This window comes from Terrapene carolina, unplaced genomic scaffold (genome assembly GCF_002925995.2).
Source record: "Terrapene carolina triunguis isolate 2854851 unplaced genomic scaffold, T_m_triunguis-2.0 Scaffold69, whole genome shotgun sequence".
NCBI classification, from domain to species: Eukaryota; Metazoa; Chordata; order Testudines; family Emydidae; genus Terrapene; species Terrapene triunguis.
This window is the reverse complement of record NW_020664420.1, coordinates 67,536,697-67,558,960: the sequence shown is the minus strand read 5'-3', so window position 1 is coordinate 67,558,960 and position 22,264 is coordinate 67,536,697.

The window sequence follows — 22,264 nt, the reverse complement described above, 5'->3', positions numbered from 1 at the left end:
TTCGTGGTAGTTCCAGGACCATGGGGCATCATGGGAGAGAATGTTTTTCCAGGGATCTCAGGGGAAAATGGGGTATGAGGCATGGCAATGACAACTCCTTGGTGCACTGCAGTAACTCCAATGGATGCAGTTCAACGTTTAATGGAGCCAGAAGATTTCAATTCTGTTCAACTAACCAAAATAAAAACTTTCAACTTGGGAATGTTGAAATGCTTCATTTCAGTCAAATGAAAATATTTGGTCATTTTTGAATTGGAGAAAGAAATAAAATTCTAAAAACTTCAAAAAATATTCAATATTTTGACTTTTTGTCCCAATTCATAATGAAAACAAAAGATCAAAATATCAAGCTTTCCCTTTGTCTGGAGGTTTTGATTTTCAACTAGCTCCAGTTAAACCTAAATAGATGCCCTCCTGTTGGGTTAAAAGTGTTTTCATTTATTTTGGAAGGTAGATGCCTACCCATCCCTTACCTGCTGAGGGCCCCTACAGCTTATCTACAGGGATGACTGCAGGACCAGGCACTACCCTAAACTCAGAGTCCAGAAATGGTCCAATCACTCACAATTTCCCCAGTACTGCACAAAAATATGGTATGTAGTAGGCCAGGAAGGAATTATGCACCCAAACTTCACAAGAGATAGTTAGGAAGAGGAGACTGGACAACTATTTCCCTCACCACCATCCCAATATCCCAGAGATCTGCTTGATGAGGGCGGAGCAGAGAAAAGGATAAATAAGTATCTCACAAAATATCTACAGCCACAAGGGAGAAGAGGAGCAACCCTAGAGAGTCTACAGTAGTTCATTTGCTAAGGTTTAAGATGCTGAAGCATTGGTCTTCTTGCTCTCCCCCATGCATAGTTTCTCCCACTCACCACTGCAGCTACTCCTCAATTTGCTATCAGGAAGGGAAAAGAAATGGGTGAGAATCCAGTGCATAGGACTCCCAGGCTGGCTGTAGTTGTATTATGGTGATTTTCCCTCGTGTCTCATACCTACTGAAGAACATCCTCAACAGATGAAGGTTTCCTCTAAAGATAAGTGTGAAGGATCACATTATCCCTACCATTTATTCTCTCATGTCACTTCATTAGAGTAAAAGGATAGTACAGTACCTATGGTACACAAAAAGTGAGAGGCTGTTTAGCAACTCCTCTGGGCCAATAGATGCTGCATGGCTGAGCCAGATGCTGCAACCTAGTAATTTATTCATATTCTGCAGTCTTTTATTCCACATATGTTTTCTTCAAGAAGAAACCATTACTTTTTACAAGACAGCTATTGACAGCACAGAGAGTCTAGAAGCAAACTACCTGTCCACCTCTAATTCTCGGTACTCCAAAGAATTCTCTTCTCAATTCAAAGAGATCCATTTTTTTTGGCATCTTGGGTGAAGCTGCTAAAACCTTCTCTCCTCTAAAATTCTGGATGCTTTCTATTGTGATATATTCAGAGGTAAAAACATCCATCAAATATAAAAATGAATGGGTTAAGCTCATTGACAAGAATTTTTAAAGTAAGAAAAATCTGATCTGTACAGAACGAATGTAAGGTTAAATCTATTTGTCTCCTCCCTTCAATTCATGTTAAGATTAGATGTCATGGGGGCAGGGTCTCCACACATTTATTCTTTCATGTATATAAAGGCCAGACTTCAGACTGAAGTGATTTCAAGTAGGAGCAGACAGTCAGACAGCAAAAAAGATGTCCCATCCATTTTTTTACTTTCTAGGTTATGTCAGATGTATAAAAGTGATAACATAAATGTGTTACCAAAGAATGATAAATTAAAAAAGGGGAGTCTACTGTCTGATGTGTAAAATTCCCACAAGTGCTTTATGCCAAAGTAATTTCTTATTTTGGATGAATACTACAGAAGCAAAGAGCCAAATTCAGAAGCAATGTAAATGGTGGTGTAACTGACACATTGGTACAACAGTGTAAATGGGCTATATCCTGATCTTGTTCATACTAGGGTGACTCTGCCACTTTGATACATGAAGTCCCCCAAATTTAATAAGCCTGGGGAAACATTTACTGCCAGATTTTTTTTTTTAAAAATAGTCTTAGTATGCAATTCAGTGTACAAGATCTGCAAACAATGATATTCCTATTTTGTGTGGATTTTTAACAAATGCAAATAGAAAGAATAATAGTGTTTGCATGTGGTAAGATATGAGAATTTGCACATATAGTTACAGATCAGCTCATATAATTTCACTGACTACACGTGCAAATTACTTGAGGCATGCAGTTTGTGGAGTGAATCCTGTCAAACTTTCCAACTGAACATAAAAGATATTTGGTAACAAGGATTTTAGTAGTGTTGTTCTTGGCTTCCCAGTCTTCAACTTCTGACCAAAAGATTTGAAAATACAGATTGATGAGCTTTGTAGGCATATTTGAAAACTGATTATTGAAAGCAAACATTAAACAGGCTAAGCACATCTAAAGGGGCCATTACCTCCAAGAACAGTGCATCTCTCATCACTCATCTTGATAATTTTAAGACTCAATTAATTCATATAATGATTATAGAAAAGAGGACTTTGAAAAATGCCAGTCATGGCCAAATACTGATTTCCTGAATGACTGTGCAAAATGTGCACTAGACTTTGAGTTATGCTGCATAACTCAGATTGGAAAGAGTAAAGAGTTACTTGAACATCAAGGAAGTTGTTCCTTTTATTAGAGCTGGTGAAAAGTTTGCAATGAGTCATTTATTTAACTAATTTAATATTTTTCTATTCAAATTGTTTTTCACCAGCTCATGATTTTTCCCAAAGTTATTAGCTATTTAGAAAAGCTCTCAATATAGTTTCTATACATCGTTGTAGTTAGTGAGCAGTACATTGCAAATATCAAATGAAAATGTGAGATGCATTGATTTAACCCAGATTATGGGATAGGTCTCCATAACCTCACTGGATAAGCATACCTCTTAGGAGGCTTTAGTGAATTTGTCAGAGGATGGGGGTCATGTGGGAACACTACTTTCTATACATTACAAGGCACAGCAGTAGTATATTGCACATTCTGGGGTCTAGAGATCTGGGACTTAGGGAAGTCAGAGCGGGAAGTTGCAATAGTAAAAAGGAAAGGAGTTAAAGTCATGAATTCAAATTTCACGAGAAAGAGCTGAGGATTTAACACCTCTACAATATTGCTTACATATGCTGAGAGATGTGTACACATAAGAGATTTGGGAGAATAAGGAAAGTTTTGGGTTAAGAATATCACCAAAAGTTTTTCCCAATGGAGGCAAATGGGAGTTCTGAGTCAAGAAGCATGGTAGAATTTTGTTTGCCCACAGGAAGTACTTTTGACTTTGAGATATTTATCTGAAGGAAACAGAAATGAAGACCAATAATTTCAGAAGTGACTAATGATTTGAGATACCTCAGTTTTTGGGTGCTCAAATTGAGATGCCTTAAGGGTCATGACTAAAAGTACTGAGCTGTGAAAAATCACACCCCATTAATGTGTTCAAAGTTGGGCACCAAAAAAATGTTCAAGTACTCGAAATTAGTCATTTTTGAAAATCTTGCCTCAAGTTATGAATTTAGGGGACAGGCAAAAGGATGACAAATTAGGCAAGAAAGGCAGAGAATTTAAACATGAGACTCATTAAATATGTCAAAAGATACAGTGTCTATAGTTGAGCTTAAGTGATAGTTAATAGAGAGCCTGGATTCTCAACTGCATTGGGGTCTCTATTCCATTTGCCCTAAAACCAGCATAGTTCAAACAGGGGTTCACCCAAACGTAAGGGCATCTTCCAACAGTGTAATACCTAGCTCTTATACATTGCTTTTCATCAAAGATCTCAAAAACACTTTACAGAGGAGGTTAGTACCCACTTATACAGTTAGAGTAACTGCTCATGTATAGAGCAAACATAACCACTCTACATCACCTCTATTCTGTAGACAGCAGAGTGCATGTGCATGGGGAGCAGTGGATCTAACCAAAACCTTATTGCCCAATGATCTCTGACTGCAACAGCATACCTTTGGGGCGATGGCTAGCTGGTTAATTTAGAGCATCCTGAAGGCTGCTCTAACTCCCGCTGAAGGGCCAATCCAGTGTGCTCCTAGCTGAAGATCAGGAAAATACAAAGCTGTTTTTAAAAAAAAATTGCATCTCCTAAGGTCCAGCATGTGCTCTGCAATCATAGCCCTGAATTGAGGCCAAAATAACCAAGACGACAATTACAGGCAGATGGCTATGAAACTAACCTTGTGGGAGACCATAGAGGAGAAATTTTGGATCCGATGACAACTTACACCAGATACAGGGAAAGAGCGGTTTGACAAGGAGGAGCAAAACCAAGACAGGAGGGGGCACATATTCCAATATAGCTGGTGAAGAGGTCCACTAGATTGCTTTTTCCACTGTACTGAATGAGAATGATGCATTAGAAAGATTTGTCATCAGCAAAATGGAGAAGATTTTAAGGTCTACAATTCTGCTCTCATTTACAGTGGTATAAATAGGACTTAACTCCTGAATCTCTGATTTAAGTTCTCTTTTCTGCCATGCAAAACATAGCAATGTATTTGCCTCTTCAGAGCAAGTTCTTCTCTCTGGTATAAATCCATTGCAAGTGCAGTGAGGTCAACTATATAGAAGAGTTCAATGTGCATGGTACATCCAAAGAAAAATGCAAATTCAAAAGACTAAAGAAGTTCAGATTATTGAGAGATCTTCAGAGTGAAAAATCATTTCCCAAGCACTTAGACAATGGAATCAAGGTTACAGATGGAGCAGTATTTAGAGGAAGCATCAAAGTCTAGGGAAAGTTTTTTCTAACAAGGTGCAAATAGAGGTAGCTTTTAGAGAGTTGCGAAAGAAGAGTGTTAAAGGAATTATTGACAAATTATTGACAAAGAAACAAAGGTAAGGAGGAGAAAGAGCTAAAAATATAGGCTCCCTCTCCTTGATGAGCTATACAGAGAAAATCTTAGTATCCTCTTCCAGGGAATTAATTAGATCACTAAATTATGTCTGTGAAAGACATAGTGTGTGTGCAGAAGGCCAGAGGTCAACAACATTTAGAAATTTCCCCAAACAGACAGAGGTTAAAAGGGACTAGGTCCAGTATAAAAGTTGTATATTATTGTAACAGACTCCCCGAGTCAGGAAGCCACCTCAGTCAGCATCTCATTCAGGAAAAGCAGATTAAGTAATTCATAGAGGGATCTTGCTTTTAGGTCAACTGGCTTCATGCCCCAAACACGTTTTTCTAATGGCCCCAAGATCTCATTATCCCTCCCATCTGTATACGAAGCCAGAATCCACTCCAAATCCTTTCACTCCACTGCTGTCTCTTTCTCGCAGGCACTGTTATACTAACCTAGAACCCTATCTTCTTTTATGAGCCTGAGAGTTACAGATTGAAGACTGAATGCCATCATTATCTCCAGTATTGCATGATTAAAGAGATGGTGTGTTGGGGATGAAGAAAATGGATTATTGTATTCTGAGTCACATTTGACAAGCATCTGTGAAGTTACCAGATAAATCAGATACTGTGGACTTGTCTACATAGTGAGGTAATGAGCTCTAGGTGGTTGGGATTTCTAAAGCGCATTAATCAGCTGCACATTAACTGGTCCATGTAGATCCTGCTGGTGCTCACTAAAGAGTCCTTACCGTGCTTTAACATAGTTCTGTTTCAAACATCTCTACATTAAAACATACCAACAGAGTCTACATGAACCAATTAACATACAACACATCAGTGCATTTTAGAAATCACAACCCTACAGAATATATGAACCCTCTGTGTAGACAAACCCTTTAAATCAGCATTTGGTAAGAGATCTCATATGTGTACCATAACGGTTATTCCAAAAAGGGGTAAAAAAAGCTAGGTGTCTGTTCAAAAATACTGACTTTGTAATGGTGTCTGCTTTTGTGGCCTTGCATTATTGCAGCATATAGGCGAAGATCATTTCACGCATAGCAATGAAGTTCAGATGGAATATCAGATTCAGAAAAAAAATCTATTCATTCGTATTTCTCATAGAATCATAGAAGTTAAAGATAAAAAGACCTCTTAGATCCTACAGTGTCTCTCATTGGAAATGCAGGATTGTTCTTATTGTATTTTTAGTGTTTTTGACGGACTAGCTCTAGAATTCCAACCAATAAGTTTACATGGCTTCCCTTAAGAAATTTCCCAGGCTTATACAGGTCAATGTCATGAAGGATTTCCTAATATTCAGCATACATTTTCTTCTGTTAATTTCCTCCCAGTAGTCCTTAAACCGTCATTTAGCCCACTTAGTGCTTAAAGACTTGAATATTTATAGGGGTCTGTTTCTTTGAACTCCTCACCTCTTAGCAATCACTTGGCTAGGCTATACATATTTAGCTCTTACAACATTTCTTATCTTTCAGGTCACCTGATCATTTGCGTTTAGCTGGACCATTGTCAGAGAGAAGGGGGACTTATCTTCCCCCTCTGTGATATGACATCTTAGTGTATATAGCTCAAAGTTCCATTGACCATTTTACAGTTATCTCACAGCAAATTCATGTATAATGAGCATGTCACTGAAACTTGAGATAGTAAACTTTATTTGTAGGTTTCCTGTGGGTTTTATATTAATTAGACCTTTTCCCTTTTCTCCTTACCTGGGGTTTCTCATAGCCCAAAGGGACCTGCTTTCTTGTTATTCTGCCCCACCTCCCTTTCTTGCCTCTTTCCCCCACCAGGTTACCTCTGTTTCTGTCACTCTAATGCAGTAGCTCTCAAACTTTCCAGACTACTGTACTCCTTTCAGGAGACTGATTTGTCTTCTGTACCCCATATTTCACCTCACTTAAGAACTATTCGCTTACAAAATCAAACATAAATACATAAATGTCACAGCATACTATTACTGAAAAATTGCTTACTTTCTCATTTTTACCATATAACTATAAAATAAATCAATTGGAATATAAATATTGTACTTACATTTCAGTGTATAGTATATAGAGCATTATGAACAAGTCAGTGTCTGTATGAAATTTTTGTTTTAATGACTTCACTAGTGATTTTTATGTAGCCTAACTAGGCAAATATCTAGATGAGTTGATGTACCCTGCAGCGAGGGGACGACTCACCCAGCGGTGCCTCCTGCTGGTCGTCCAGGGAATTAGCTCTCCAGCCTCCGGAGCACGCTCTGCAGGCCAGTGTCTCACCTTGCCACTGGCCCATGTCCTTCCTGGACCCCGGTGCCCCTTCTCTCAGGGTTCTGCCCTCTGCAATACCCCACAGTCTCACTGAGTCTCCCCTCCCCAGGGAACCCTCAACCCCCTATCCCCACCTCGCCTCAGTCTTGGCTACTGCCAGTCACCATCTAGCCCCCGCTCACTGGGGCAGACTGCAGTATAATTGCCACTCATCATCAGCAAGGAGGATTTGGACCTACTGCCTTAGCCTACCCTGGGCTGCCCCTCTGCAACCCCAGTACCTTTCCAGCCTTTATCAAGGCCTGCAGCCTGGGGAGTTCTCCAGGCTGGAGCTCCCCAGCTCCTTTAGCCTTTCCTCAGCCCTACTCCACTCTAGCTACCTTCGTGGCTTCTAGGCAACCAGACCCTTCTCCCTCATAAGCTAGAGGGAGAGTCCATCTGAGCTCCTGGCCCACAGCCTTTTATAGGGCCAGCTGTGGCCTGATTGGGGTGTGGCCCCAGCTGAGGCTGTTTTCCCAATCAGCCTAGGTTTTTTTTCTCTCAGCCTCAGCCCACTCCCAGGACTGGCTGTTAAGTCTTTCAGGGCCAGAACAGGTGACCATCCTGCTACATACTCCCTGGAAGATCTGCGTACCCCTGGTTGAGAACCACTGGTCTAATGTGAAGAATTTGCAGCTGAAGACAGCCAGAGGAGAGAGATTTTTACTTAAAAGGTAGAGTCTTTTATCCCGAGGATCCCAATTTGATTCTTGGCTCTGATAGTATGTATCAAGGATACAGGTCCAGAAATCAAATGAAAAACTCAGGTAAATGGTTAAGTACACTCTAATATCTGGATACTAGTTGAGTGACATGTAGGGCTAGACCGGAATTTTACAAGTTTTTTTTTTTTTTTGGTAGGAAAATGTACATATTTTGAAACCAAAACCTTTCACTTGAAATGAACAGTTTTGGCAAAACTTTCATCAGAAAGATTTCCTAGGTCTAGGATGGATGTTATGAACAAAACGAGAGAGAATGAGAGTCACCCTGGGAGATGAGGGACCCAGGGTCACATCCCTGTTCCAAATAAGGCAGAGCAGGGATTTGATGCTGCGTCTTCCACTTCCCAGTCGAGTGCCCTAACAACCAAGCTATTGGCTATTCTGGAGTCAGTCTGGTCTCTTTTTTTGTTAAAAATGTTGAAAGACTTCAGTTTTGTCCTGATGCAAAACAGGAAAATCTTTGAAATCTCAAATGTGTTAGTAGGATGGGAAAAACATTTCCTGTCGAGCTCTAATGACACCTTTCTGTTGGTCTACCTACAGAACTTCTTTTCCTGGTGCTAGGATCCCTGTGAACCTCCTGTTTTGCTGCTTTGACTCTCTAAACTTATCTGTCAGACAACAATTTTTAGTTTTATGAGCATATATTTTCCTGTAGACTAATCGTAAGGTCATATTTGTAATAGCACCTACACATGGCAATGTTTTATTTTTAAAAAGCTTGGACAATAAAAGTTGGGAGCATGGTTTCACTGTTGCCCTTGAAAGATTGATAATAGAACATTGCTAGAACATTCTTCTTCACTCATTACAGCAATCACAGACATTTGAATTTCAGACAACCTTAGTGCATTCATTCAGAGGCAACATCTGTTTGTTTGTCAAATAAAAGAGCAGTACTTGATTACTGACAGTATCCTGAGTACACTTGTAGTTCCTCATGATAGTACACAGGGCTGATCCACAACATTTTGGCACTTGAGGTGGGGAGCTCAAATGACTCTCCCATGCCCCCTAGCTTGAGCCAAAAATTTGAAAGGTCTCAATTCTGCCTTCTTCCTGTTCTACTCCTCTCATGGTACTGCTCTGCTACCTACCCCAATAAAGGAGAACTAACAATTTAAAATGCCTTGTTCAAAAATTTTAAGTAACACTTAACTTTCAAACATCTGAGCAGCAAATGTAACTTTTTTTGTCTGCATAGTAAACACTGGCATTTTTACCTGTTTGAATAATCAAAATGGTGCTTTCCGTGCCTTCTTGGTTGCAAAGATTTGTACTGCTTCCTGAAGGTCCACAGTCTGGGCCAGCTCATGCTCAAGGCCGACCAGCCTCTCCTGTGTCATTGTAGAGCGTCGATGTGTTTTTATTAACTTCAGCTTGGAGAAGCTGCGTTCTCCACTGACAACTGTTACAGGAAGTGTTAGAAGTATGTGCAGAGCAACAAAAGCATTTGAAAAGAGGGTGGTCATCTTATTTGTGCACACATATTCCAGAACAGCCTTTGGGGTTGATCCTGCTGAAATGCATATTGAAAGGGCTTTCCGTTCATCACCTAAATCACTCGCATCAATATCGTGCATGTCATCTTGTGTCAACACTGTCTCTAGTGCTCTGCATTGCTGGTGTAGGTCTTCTTCAGGTATAGTGAGGAGTTTTGGAATAACATTCAACATCCCAAATATACTGTTGTGTTCCTTGAGCTGCATGAAACGTTCTTCAGCTGAGTGTACTGCACAATCTAGCACCTGGTTAAAGAATTCAACTTTGAATTGTTGTTTGGGGTCTCTCATGGGATTATCCCGTGCCTCATAATCAAAACATCATCTTCTTCGGTGACTCTTGTATTCTTGAATGGGTGGGGAAATAGCTTCAATGTGAAGTTCCTCTGCCAACTTCTGTGCACTCTTCAGAATGTTTTGAAATCCCTCATCTGACCGGTAAGACTGTAGGTATGACTTTGCTTTGTCCAGTTGTTCCATTGCTCCAGATATATCAAGGTCAACACCTTGGAGTCTCTCACTTACAACATTTATTTCAAACAGTATGTCATGCCACAACACTAAGCCACACAGAAATTTGAAGTTATGTATGTTTCTGGTGATTCCATTTCCCTCTGCCACTGTTCTCCCACAAACAGTTCCTGTTATAGCATTATCCTCCATAATGGCAACTATGGCATCATCTATCATCCCAATTTGGTGTTTGATAGGCTTTATTGCCTCCACTCAACTTTCCCATCGTGTGGCACTCAGGGGTTTCAGCGTCAGAGAGGATGTTCCCAGATGTTGCTTCAAAATTTGCCATCGATAAGTTGATGCAGAGAAAAATACATAGATGCTTTGAATTACATTAAAAAATTCAGCAGCCTCACTAGAAACTGATGCTGCATCACTGACCACCAAGTTCAATGACTGAGAACTGCATGGGACAAAAAAAGCTCAAGGGTTTAACTCTTGAATCCGTGTCTGTACTCCTCTGTTCTTTCCTCTCATGTTGGCACCATTATCATAGCCCTGACCTCTCATGTCAGCTATTGCAATTCCCATATCTTCCAGCTTTTTAAGAAGCACATTTGTCATACCAGCTCCTGTAGTATCATCAATGTCAATAAATTCTAGAAAATGCTCTCTGACAGTCACCATTGCAGGAACATTTTCACTAGGTTCTGTTGTTGTTATAAAACACACCATTAAAGTCATTTGTTCGGTATGACTGATGTCAGGTGTGCAGTCCAGAATAACAGAGTAATATCTTGCTGAGTTCAGATCTGCCACAATCTTCTGTTTGACTTTTGTTGCCAGTAACTGTATGATGTCATTTTGAATTGTTTTTCCAAGGTAGTGGTGTGTGTACATTTCTTGGGTGGTGACTCTTCTTAGATGCTCCTGGAGTACAGCATCAAATTCCCCCATCAGCTCCACAATTTTAAGGAAGTTTCCATTGTTTGGCACATACAGCTTATCTGAAGTGCCACGCAGTGCTAGGTTTTGGGTAGCAAGCATTCTCACAATGGCAATGAGCCTTTTAAGAACATTTTGCCAGGAAAGAGATTCTGATGCAATCTTCTCTTGATGCTGATCATCTATGGTGACCTTTAATCTTAGTCTCATCTCAAGCTCTTTCCACCTATGGAATGCTCTCTGGTGATTTTCTGCCTTCTCCTGGCATGCCAGATTTTTCCAGTCCTTTGTTCCTGTAGAACCCAATGTGGCTGGAACATTAGACTGGAAGAGTTTGCAACACAAACAGTATGCAGCATTCTGGGGTTTTGAGTACATAAGCCATGGCCTCTCCACTTTGTCATCATTGGGAATTTCACGCCAGTAATGTGTTGGATGGAAACTTCTATTTTCATTGTCTTTGGAGAACATGAAGTTTTTCACATGCTGTGGCCCATGCAGTAAAAGGAAGTCCCTCAAGCTACTGCTCAAGTGGGTCCACAGTCCTGGATCATCTAGACTTAAGGAACTAAACTCAGCAGCAGCTGTTTCTTGCACCTCCACCACACACTTCTCTGATCTACACTTTTCTTCAGGAATGTGCATGGTTACATCCATTTGAGATGGAGACATGGATGCTGCAGTAGCTGCCAGATCACTTGCACTCTGACTAACTGGAAGATCCTCACCACTCACATCCTCACTGGGGCCAGAAGACTCACTGTGAACATTTGTGTCTATAAAAAGCAAGAGAGTCCTGTGGCACCTTTAAGACTAACAGATGTATTGGAGCATAAGCTTTTGTGGGTGAATGCCCACTTCGTCGGATGCATGTAATGGAAATTTCCAGGGGCTGGTATCTATGTGTCTATGTATCTCAGGAGAGCTCCTTCCTGCTTGGATAGAAAAGCTTCCTTTGCTTTCTTTCTTTTTCTGAATGTTTCCCCAGAGGGGCGTTTTCTTCTTTCACTCATGACCATTGTTCTGAGCCAGCTATAGTGGCTCTCAACACTCAATTGAAGGGGACAAATAAGCAGGCTGGTAGCAGGGCCTGAGTGAGGGAAGATATCAGCGTCTTAAGGGCCTAACTGGCTCCTACAACTTCAGTTGACTGCCTGTTCTCCTCAAGTGGGTTCAAAGAAGCAGCAGGAAACAGGAAGCTCCCTGAGAAGCTGGTGTTAATCAGTCCAGGCTCCTGGGGGTGCTAGAGAGGTACATAAGAGGCTCCTCCTCCTCTCTCTCCCTGCAGCTCCTACTACTTTCTGTTATTCCCTCTCACCTTTTCTCCTGCCTGCCTGTTATGTCTCTTGTGACCTCCTTCCTCCAGCAGAGCACTCCACCATCTCTGTGCATCTAGAGCAGAGAGAATACATATGCACCAGCAGCAGACATGATTTTCTACACTCTAGCTCCTAGTGGCGCCCCCCTGTCCCCCCAGTCTGGCACCTGAGGCGGCCGCCTCAGCTCACCTCATGGTAATGCCAGTCCTGATAGTACATCTTATAGTGGAAAAATGGTAACTGTTTACCAGGAAATCACTGGTAGAGTGATATCTCAGAAACTGGCTTATCTACTGATATGGGCTCTGAGTAAGCATTCTACTTAAGCATGCAAGTAGTCTCCAACTCCAAAAGGGTTGCCCACACTCTGAAAGCTGAGCCTGTGCCCAAGTGTCCTGGTAAAGCAGAGCAACGGAATAAAAATGAGACTATTTTTAGTATGAAAAAATTAAGCAGAAAAGTTAGTGATCTATAAATACGTTTTTTTCAAATGGATTTTAACGTGGATAGATTTAAAATGTTATGATACTCGATGCAGAAAACTACTGAAAGGCTTTACCACCTTTTCTATGTATTAGTTACATAGGGCCTGCTTTCTAGCCTCAGGATTCCCATTCACTTCAACGGGAGTTCTGTCCTGAGGCCTTGCAAACCTAGACTCTCAGGAACTAAATATAAAAGATTAATATCAGTATTATATTGCAAATTAAGCAATTTCAACAAAAAGAAAATAAGAAGGGGGAAAATAAAGTGGTTTCTCACCAACCTCCAGTGGAGAATTCTTTATGGTTTTTCAGTAACCTACTGTACTGAGAGCTCAAAGACAACTGTTTCCATTCCCTTTTATTGTCATGCATTACATCTGAAAGAATTGCCTACAGTGCCAAAATTATAAACACTGCATTTACACATTGATACCTAGAAATGGATGCACTCATTGTTTTATGCTACTAGAAATCTTGTTGCCTGCTTGTCTCCATCTCCACTTTAAGAGAAGACTTACAAAGAGTGCAAAAGAAAGATTATACATTTCAAAAAGAGAAGATTTGAAACAGAAAGACATTTACAAGATGACCCAGGAAAATCTAAAATCCTTGGTTTCCTAAGCTTTCTTTCCCTTAGAACATATATTCCATTACTGTTTGAACATTCTCTTATTTATGACCCAACTCTTCATTTCATTAGTCTGTTCCCTTTTTGTTTCTAGCACAATGAGGTAAGGTATTTCATGCTTAATTATCTTATATAGTTTGTGCATGTGGGCCTGATCCAATTCAGAGAAAAGGGTCCTGTTGACTTTTTTTTGACAATTTTTCCATTTTGGCCACAAGGCATTTCTGAGTTTGAGTTTACCAGCAGACAAATCTTACTACAAAGGGGTTAGCGTTTTCCTTCCACTAAATCTAACAAATACTACGTTTGCATTTTGATCTCTACATTCTTTCTGAAAATATCAGGAGATTGGTATGTGATCCCATCTGAGGGCGGGAAGAAAATGGTTTGAGGTGAGAGTGCAACAGCCAAAGACAGCTTTAAAGGATCTTTAAAAAAAAGTTTTAATGAGTGAAAATATTCCTCTATACTTTTTTCAAATAGCTCAAACTTTTTAAAAATGAAATCGAACTGTCTCCTGGTCCAAAGGAGAAGAATGTTGCATTATATATTTCTGCAGAAAACTGAACACAAGGAAGTTAACGTTTTCAAAATTCAGTACCTATATTGCACGAACAGGTACTGGTGTGTTCATAGTTGGAGAGATGATTTATCCAGATTGATCATAATAATATGTTAACCTGGGCACTGAGTTACGAAAATGTGATTGAGAAAAAAATTAGGGTATGTACATTCAACCCTAAGTATTGCTAGTTAAAGTTAGGATGTACCCCCATTATAATGTTGATTTCAATGGGAGAAATCACATGCCCACAGTGATCCAAAGAGATGAAATCACCTTTATTGCATAAAATCACAACAATATTAAATTTAAATGATTTTCATTGGGCTAAACCCTGAAGTTCTTACTCAGTTTTAATTCAGTCTTTAACAAGCAGATGGGCTGTGTGTAAAAATAATAAATAAGATTTTTGGTAAGGGCACTGTACATGAAATGATGATTACTGATATACAGATAATGACTAAAGCAGTGACCACCCTCTGAGGCTTGGCCCTCACAGGACACAACAGTTATTGATGACTGATAGATTAAATGAGACCACTGCCTATCATACTCAGCAATACTGTCCCATTGTTTCCTTAGACAGAGGAGTACATTTGCCTGTTGTCTGTCTTCTAGTTAAGTTATAAGCTCTTTGGGGCTGGGAGTCTTTTCCCCCCGTGTTTACTTAGTGCCTAGCCCAGTCGAATCCTGGTCCAGGACCAGGGCTCCGAGGCACTACAATAGTAAAAGAAGATGGCTAGAATGCTGATGGTGTAAGTCTCTGGCAGAATTTGATTGACTGGCACATACAATTCTAAAAATTTTGTATGTTCCTTTGCCTCCCCCATAGCATCTGGAAAGTCTCTAACAGCAAACCTTTGTGAATCTGCATTGCCGCCAATTGTGGATACTGTTTAGTTTCTTTCATTAGAAGTTACTTCGTAGATTAAAAAAAAAGTTTAAATTTGAGTGATTTAAGTTGTCTACATCTGTTGCTAGAGGGCAATAACTGGAGGGGGCAAATGCTAGTTCTTCATGGCTTGAGCTTAGTCCTTTTTCATGCACTGAGGTTCTGGGATTGCTAGGAATGCTTCGTTCCCCAATCTGTGAGTTGGACTCACGTCCTTTCTAGTATCAGAGGGGTAGCTGTGTTAGTCTGAATCTGTAAAAAGCAACAGAGGGTCCTGTGACACTTGCATCTGAAGAAGTGAGGTTCTTACCCACGAAAGCTTATGCTCCCAATACTTCTGTTAGTCTTAAAGGTGCCACAGAACCCTCTGTTGCTATGTCCTTTCTAGTTAGTGAAGGCCAGCTGGGATATACTAGGGCAATTGTTGGTGGAGATTTGGTTTGTCTCTGGAAAAGCCAATCTGCTTTCTGGAGGTGGTCATGCAAGTCGACTCTGGTAATATCTGTAGTCTTTAGACTTTGTGGTTTCTGAACCATTGATACTGTATTTAAGGATACTGCACTATTTGCATAGTTAAAAAAAGTTCTTGTTGCAATAGGAGAGGATAAAGCGTGCTGATTTCTCCAGATATGTTAACTGCCTGTAACACTGGTGACCATGAACATGTTAGGACTTCTGCATTCGCTAGCAAGTGTAGACTGAACTGCTTGAATGGTTACACTATTTCCTATATGGGGAAAATTCTTCTGCCTCAAGTGCTCTGATGGGTTGGGGCTGGGGGAGAGACAGGGAGGGTATCATGTTAGGAGAGCTGATGAATCATGGGCCACAGTGTATTCAGTATGATGATAATATCCAGGTCTATGTCCAGCACATTAAAATTAGTTAGTGCAGCAGAAACAGTAACCTTGGGACTTTGTGAATTCAGAGAGTGAATGAGGATTTCTCCAGAAAATGCCAAAGTTGAGCACTAGCTGGTGAGATTGGGGCAACAAACTGGAGGAACAAGTAAAGGTACTCAAAAAAAGGAGTCTCAAAAAAAGGCATTTTTTCATCTATAGAAGAGTGTAATTATTCACTATAATGGGGACTTTACAATCAATATCCATGCCTATGTCACCTCCAGACTTGAATACTAGAAGACACTGTAAAGAGGGCTATCCAGCAGATCCACAGGTTAGTACAGAACACAGCTACCCATTTGCTGAGTAGAGTACACAAAGCTTAATCCACAGATACTCTGACAAATCCACTAGTTTCCAGTAAGTTTCCTGGTACTATTCAAAGTGTGGTCTTTCACTTATAAAACCCTAAATAGTTATAGTTTCCTTTACCTGAGGAAATGCCTCTCTCCCTGGACCATACTACCACTATTGATATCAATAGAGGCACTTGAGCAGGAGAGCATCCTTCATACAAACAGGTGAGCTGCTGGCATGAGGAATCCTCAGTTCTGGAATTCCTTCCTTGGTTTTCTAGAACCCAGAGGTGTTAACCTTCCAAACATGTTGTAAAGCCAGGGCCGGCACTTCCACTAGGAGACCCTAGGCAATCGCCTAGGGCGGCAGGATTTGGGGGGCGGCATTTTGCCGCGCTCGGTGGAAATTCGGCGGCGGGGGATCCTTCCACTCCGGGTCTTCGGTGGAAATTCGGCAGCGAGTCCTTCACTCGCTCCAGGACCTGCCGCCGCCGAAGTGCCCCGAAGACGCGGAGCGGAAGGACCCCCGGCACCGAATGCTCAGAGGAGGAGCGCTGCTGCCTAAGGCGGCAAAAATCCTGACGCCGCTCCTTTTTTCAAGCATTTTAAAGGCGAGGGATGGGGGAGGCAGTTCCTAGGTAGAGGAGCTAGAGATTCAGCTATGATGATTTATGATACGGTTGAGTAAGGGACTATAGTTGCTGGATGTGTGTTGTCAATGTCTCTATTAATTGGAAGAATATGCAAATAGAAATTTGATCAGAATACTTAAATGGCTTTTTAAAGTATACATTTGGTTTGTTTTTTATCTTTTGAGGCAACAGAAATAAAGCAGTAAATGAAAGAAAGTTAAGAATATAATTATGTTTGTTTTAAATTCATAAATGCAAATTTATAATATGTAGTTTAAATGTAAATTACTAGAAACCTGGAGACCAGTGAGTTAAAGATAAACCAATGAAACTTTTCTTTGTTTGGCATTATATTTACATGAAATACAAAATTGCACAAAGATTGTCTAATTACTGTTTTCATGTGCCTTGAAGATGTGAGCATTACGGATATGCCAAGTATTATTAAAACATACTACTACTATAAGTGAATTGAATTTAAAAAAAAAATCAAACTTTAAATAAATGAATGCATTTAAATCAAGAGCTGAGAACACTGATAATGGTGCAGAATTGCCTCAGAATGGACAAACTGTAAAGTCCATTGCACAAATGTCAGAAAAGCGCCAACTATCCACAACAGGGGCTATGAACACAACTCCAAATGTTAACTGGAAATTCCTATTAATAGAAATAGTATATACCCAATACATTAATGCAACCAACAGATATGGCTACTATAAGCTAAGTTCCCAGACTGAGGAACAAAGGAATATCAATTCATGTCATGCTTCATTCATATTCATTGACAGACCGTTTTACAACAACTGACAAAATTGATTAGATCTCAAGTTCTTCACTTTCACATTTTCCTTTCCATATGGACATATAGCTCTGAATCATGTTAAGCCAGAGGAGAATAGAACATTTATCCTGTATTGTAAAGAAAATAGAGGACATAACATACAGCAGTTTACTGGTAATCAACAATTTTAAATCTATGTTGAGCAGAATCTCATCCTTAAAATGATTTAGTGTTACTAACTTATTTCTTACATCTATGAATAGGTCTAACAGTTAACATTGAAAAGCAATGCTGTCACATGTATTTTTTTTCTGCTACTTTTTTTTTTAACCAATTTCATTAAAGACTTGTTGTTCACACACCCTAAACCCTGGTACAGAGGCAGTTAAACCAGACGAGGATATGATCAGACCATTCACAGGTAGGCGTGTGCATAGATGCAGTTACTTTGTGTGAAAGTAATGAGAAAACATTTCAATTCTGTATCCTGCCAATAAGTCTTACAGTAGTTTCATTTTTAATGTGTTGTTTTGCCGGAAATACAGCTGGTTGAAAACCAAAGTGGGCTGGGGGGGAGAAATGTGAAGTTTTTTTCCCCAAAAACATTTCCCTTCTACCATTTTTTAATTGAAATTTCAACATTTGAAATATTTTCACCATCACTATAATTCTTCCAAAGACTAGGGACAGGGGAAAATCAAGAATTTAATATTTTCTCCTGTATTTTCAATCATTTTTATCAAAAATCTGAATTTGAACTTCTAGTATTACATTTTCTGAAGTTTCCTAATCCAGCTTTTTTTTTTTTAACTGCCTGTCCTTGAGGAAAGTTTCCCTGAGCTATTAAAACCTTCATTATTAGTGAACTTTGAAGAGTTTTATTGAAGTTATATTCATCTAATCGTGAAACAGAAATATCAACATGTGGCTTACGTGACCAAACCAAGTAACCAATACAGCCTATATTTTGAATATAGAATATGGATACTGTTAAATCAAACCATTCTGTTTTTAATAAACTGAAAAGGGAAGGCTACATTCTATTCAGTTGTTTGCTGTGAAATACATGCTCAGTTCGACCAACACATGCTTGTATGCTTCAGGAGGTGATGTTTCTGAATTAATAATTACCAACCTTATATATGAGACTACTTCAGAAGATTTTGAAAAGTATAGTACTGTTATTGATTCAGCCATCTTTCCATGACTGTTTGTTAGAGTTTTAAAAAGTCTATCCAGTTTATGAAGCATACTCTATTTTTTTTTTTTTTTTGGACCCATAATGAGAATTCTTAACTCAGCTTTCTAGACATTCCTCTCAATCCTTTGTACTGATTGCTTGATCTCTTCCCCTACTGAATTCAGGTTTATAGGTCACTAATTTCCAGGATCCTCTGACCGCTCTCATGAAGTAGGAATGGTACATTTGATTCTCTCAATCCATTCTTCCTTCCACTTAAAAAAAAAAAATTAAATACACGTGCTCAGAATTTTTTCCCACTTTGTCTCTATTTTTGATTCCTTCATAGTTCTATGTGAATCCCATCTGGCCCCTAAGAGTCAATCAGTTATTCTGGCATGATGTTGATTTCATTCAATATTTCTTCACTCATTGAGAAGTGTATGTTTGTGTTCACTGTCTGTCCCTCATCGACCATTGTGCACACTAAAAACTGATTTTATTTTTATTTTTTATTTTATTTTTTTTACTATCAACCTCTTCTGTCCATACATTATCCTTGCAGTCTCTTGGAGGCCCTACTAATGTCTTCGCTGACCCCTTGGTGCCTTGTATGTTCATATGTAATTTGTTTTGACAAGCTGTCAGACTGGAGATTAAACAGAGCATGCACATTCAGCAGCTTCCTTGTATTAATTCTTATGGGGTAGCTTTGGAATTGACAAAAATCTCCTGTTTCAATTATTGAGCACGTTAAATCTTTCTTCATTAGAAACATTAGTGTACAGCCAAAACAATTTAATCGCATACAGCTGACAACAATTTGGGCCAGTTTCAGAAATGTGTATATTTACAGTACTGTAAATTTAAATCATTTTACACTAATTTAGGCTCCCTTTTGCTCAGCAGAACCACTGTCACCCAAATATGGATGTGTAAATGAAAAGAAGGGTGTCCACATTGGTGTCATCTACATGTTGATCAGCCAGACAATGTACCTTAAATAAGAGGTGATGTACTTTATCTTCTTATGTCCTATTAGTTTCCTTACATGTGCCAATGGACCCAATTTGGGTAGTTAGATTCAAAGATTATTTATAATTAGTGGAATATAATTTACACATTGATAGGTGGGTGCAAGTCTATGTAACTGACTAATCTAACTGTAAAGAATCTAAATAATTCTTAGGTAGATTAAAAGGGAGAATAAACTGACATTGAAAGGTCCAGAAGACAAGATTACATCATCACAGACTCATTCTAGATTAGAGCTGTGCTTAGTTTTCCAGATTTCAGTTTAATGAAATTTAGTTTATGTTTAAACTCAAAAAAGGGAAGTTTACGTTTATTTCCCTCCCTTTTAATAATTAAAGTTGTTCTACTCTAGACTTACTTTTGATTTTAGCTTTTGAGAATGGATTTACTCCAACTTCACTATTTCAAGTTTTATCAATTTAAGATAGCAGTAAAGCAGGGGTGAATCAAGTCTCTTATGTTCAACTTGTATTTTCAAGAGAACACTTTTTGTAGAATCATTTCACCCAAAATTACAGAAATTCAATAAGCTTTAGCAGTAGCCACCTGCATTTTCTGGGACTTACGTAATTTATAGATACGAAATTTACAAAGAACAAGTGATGAAATACTTATAAGCACAGTTTAGCACCCTAGCAGGAATTTAAGAAAATGGATAGTCTCCAGAGGGATTATAGAGATGTTAGATTGAAGATGAAAGTCTATCTTGGCAGGAATATAATGAAGTAATCCTATTTTCACCTTTGATCTCACATTAAGAATGTAAAACTAGATTGTCTGCTAAAAGTCACAAGAGGCATGGGGGAAAGGAACATCATTACATTAACAAACAAACATTTATTTTCATTGTTTCTTTGTTTTCGTGCACATAATTTCATTTATGTAATTAAGGTCTTCTAAACTTGGTTTATGAGCACTATCTATGTAACACTTCATCCAGTACTTTTATTAGGGGCTAACTACATAAAGCTATGATAGAAGGGATTTTTTTTTAAAAAGTGAAAGGTAACCAAATATGCACACATTGCCTTGTGCCTCAAACTCAGTCTCAAAACCTGAATTTCTTTCTTCCTGATCCCCCTCCTGACTCTTATTTATCACAGCTAACACCTCCATTAATCTTGTCTCAAAGGTCTATAACTGTGGTGTAATCTGTAACTATTCTTACTTCTTATCTCCCTATATTCAATCCTTGCTCACTAAATCCCATCTGTTCTTTTTCCTTCCTGTCTCCACTGATAGAAGTCTTTCCATATACTGCCACACTTAATATTAGGGGTGGATTCATAAATAGGTTATAATGGTTAGCACATGAGTAACAGGTTTTAAATGACAGGTTTCAGAGTAGCAGCCGTGTTAGTCTGTATCCGCAAAAAGAACAGGAGTACTTGTGGCACCTTAGAGACTAACAAATTTATTAGAGCATAAGCTTTCGTGGGCTACAACCACTCGGTTATGCATCCGAAGAAGTGGGTTGTAGCCCACGAAAGCTTATGCTCTAATAAATTTGTTAGGTTTTAAATGGTTAATTGTTGCCTTCATGCCACCATGTAAGGATTTCACAATGCTTAGCAATATAAGCAGACAAAGTAAAGCCCTCACCAACTAACCATGTCAAAGGCTTTTGTTAAATCTATAAAAGAGACACATACAGTGGATTACGTTTCTCTGCACTTTTCGTGCAGTTGTCTTACAGAGAAGACAATGTCTATGGTGGACCTTTCTAAAAGGAAGCCTCACTGGCTCTTAGGTAGATTCTCTCAGCTAATGTTTGAAATCTAGGTAAAAGAATACAGCATAAGATTTTTCCTGCAATGTTCAGATTACCCTCTGTGGTAATTACAGTCACTTCTGTCTCCTTTGTTTTTAGAGTTGTATGAAACAAGCATCCTTAAAATATTGCAGAACAGTAGTCCTCTTACTTGTATCATTGTTCATATTTGACAGTGCCTTCATCTAGACAGGCACTGTATACACCTGGGAATGTACATCAGTCGCCTCCAGGAATAAAAATATAAATAATGGATCTTATTCAGGCAATAAATCACCAAAATAGAACTAACATAGTTTTATTTAAAAGTTATCCTAGCAACATATAATAGAAAATGCAACAGATTAATATAGGTAAAGTTGTTAAGCTGTACCAGGTCAGTATATAATACTGCTATAGCACAGCTAAAGGCTGGAGCTTTCAACAGCAACATAAACCTAACCCACATTATTAGCATTATATGCAGATCCACCCTATCCTTGAGCATGCACTCTCCCTTTAGTTTATAGTGCTGGGTCCTCTCTTTTACCAGCATACTGGACATGCAGGAATTCAGGCCAGCACTAAGTCTGGCAAAGACAGCCCAAATGAAAGAAAAAAAGGAATGAGGCAATTTTTTGTACTGGGACCAGCTTGGATCACACAGTACTAGCTGGCAATAACACTTGTTATATCAGAGACCAATCATCCCTGATTCTTGCCATACAATGAATCCCCTCCCCCCTTCTTCTGATACTTGATATAGCCAAACTGATTCTTAACACTGTATCTTCAACCCAGAGACCATAGCCCAGGGTAACTCACTTTCCTCAATCAACTGTGAGCCAGATTCAAATTTGCTGCACAACCAACAGTCTCCAGCTTTCACTCTCAATGCTGAACAGTGGGGAAGGAAACCGTGAGCTAGCGTTCCACACTAACAA